Below are 456 nucleotides of genomic sequence, written 5' to 3'. Positions count from 1 at the left end.
GCGTCAAAGAAAATCCCAGTCTTTATTACTGTCAAATTTATAAGACAAAATAGCACCCCAAAAGACGCTTTTGAAGTGATAGATTGCAGCACGTACCACCTGGACATGGGCAGTGTAAAACAGCAGCTAAAATCAAAACCTCTTGGATTCTGGCTTAGCTTTCTCCAGACAAGTACTTAAAATAGCTTAAATAACAGGATGCAAGGGGAGGGAAAACATTTCCTTTTAAGGATATGCATTCTTGGTGTGATTCAAACTTCTGCAGGAACATGGCTGTGTAATAAGTTTATTTACTTTAAGGTTTACTTAGGGGAGGGCGGTGGGGGAGTTAAATGGTATTTAAAATAATACTTGGTAAAAGAATAATGAGGTTTCCTTTAAAACAAAATGCAGATGTGAACCTCCATGTGTCATGAGAGAGAGAGAGAGAGAGAGAGAGAGAGAGAGAGAGAGAGA

This window comes from Rhinopithecus bieti, unplaced genomic scaffold (genome assembly GCF_001698545.2).
Source record: "Rhinopithecus bieti isolate Rb0 unplaced genomic scaffold, ASM169854v2 scaffold_31977, whole genome shotgun sequence".
Lineage (NCBI taxonomy): Eukaryota > Metazoa > Chordata > Mammalia > Primates > Cercopithecidae > Rhinopithecus > Rhinopithecus bieti.
This window is presented reverse-complemented; position numbering follows the sequence as displayed.